Consider the following 1,526-nt stretch of genomic DNA (forward strand, 5'->3'; position numbering starts at 1 on the left):
CCGGCCCGCCAACCCCAACACCCAACCTGCCGACCCCAACACCCAACCTGCCGACCCCAACACCCGGCCTGCCGACCCCGCCTTCCACGTGGGCACCATTGTCTCCGCTTCACAGGTGAGGAAGGTTAAGTTCCTGGAAGTTCAGCGACTTGCCTGAGTGAGGAGACGAGACGCTGAGTGCTCAGGGGCGGCGTGGGGCGGTGGTGAAGGAGCCCTCTGTCCGAAGCCCCTCCTGCCACAGGCGCTTTCTTGCGGCCTGGCCCTGGCACCCTGGCCCCTCTCCCGGCTCAGGTGGCCTCTGCGTCTTGGCGTCACCGACCCACCCGCTCGCCAAGAGGAAAGGGAAGGCCCGAGCCCAGTTCCCGGGTCCAGGTTCCCGTCCTTCTCACTCCCACCTCCCCCTGGGCCTCAGCTTCCCCATCTGTAAAATGGGGCTGTCAGGCTCACACCCCAGAGCTCCTGGCAGGTCCACGTGGGTCACACGTGCTCGGTGCCTGGACGGACACGTGGGCCGGAGTAGGTCCCTCCAGCCTCTGATTCCAGCTCCAGCCTCACCAGGCCCCTCTCTTTGAACGGCAGTGACTACCTTTTGGGGGCGGGGCCTGGGGAGGCAGGAGGGGCTGGGGAGGCTGAACTTCCAGGAACTTAACCTTCCTCACCTGTAAAGTGGAGACAATGATGGCCACGTGGAAGATGGTCCACAGCTTTGCCAGGGCCAGCGGGCCGGGTGCCAGGGCCAGCGGGAGGGGCCGGGGAGGAGGGGCGGGCCCTGGGTTGAAAGGCCCTGCCAGCCTGTCGTGTTCTGCACAGCACAGACCTGCGGGCTGTGAGGCCGCCACAGACCCGGGGCTGCGGCCGGGAGATAAGGAAAGCTGCCGTCAGCACAGCTGTGAGATGGAGTTTTCATCCTTTTTTCTTTTCTTTCTTTCTTTTTCTTCCTCCTTCAACTTGGGTGTTTCCAAGCTGAGAAGCGACTGCTCTCATCGAACCAAGAGACCAGAGCAGGGGCAGAGTTACTCCTGGGAAATGGAAAGTGGTGTGTTTTTTTAATTAGGAGCCAGAGGGGGAGGGGACTTATTCTAGAAGCAGCATCTCATTTCTGGGTTTGATAGAAATGACAGGGCCCCAGTCCCCATGGAGCCAGGAATTTGGAGTGGGGGCAGGGCCCGCCTTCAGACCCTGCCAGTCAGAGGGGGGCAGGGCCCCGCCTTCAGGGCCCCATCTGGGAAGAAGAGGAGCCCAGCAGGCAGACCCGCCCAGACCCGCTGGGCAGCCTTCTCCCCACGGAAGCCACCGGCCAGGACGGGGGAGACCAGCCTTTCCTTCTACGATGAAAATCCCTCTGCCTCTCTGTCCAACGTGGTGGCCACATGGGGCTTTAAAAGACGTTGTGGTGACTACACATCACGGGAACACGTCCCCCGCAACCATGACTGAGCGCACTGCTCAGGGGCCTCGGGCATCCACACCATCTCCACCACCATCTCCTGAGCTTTTCATCTTCCCAGACAGGCTCTGTCCCCATG

The sequence above is a fragment of the Myotis brandtii genome, unplaced genomic scaffold, assembly GCF_000412655.1.
Source record: "Myotis brandtii unplaced genomic scaffold, ASM41265v1 scaffold532, whole genome shotgun sequence".
Lineage (NCBI taxonomy): Eukaryota > Metazoa > Chordata > Mammalia > Chiroptera > Vespertilionidae > Myotis > Myotis brandtii.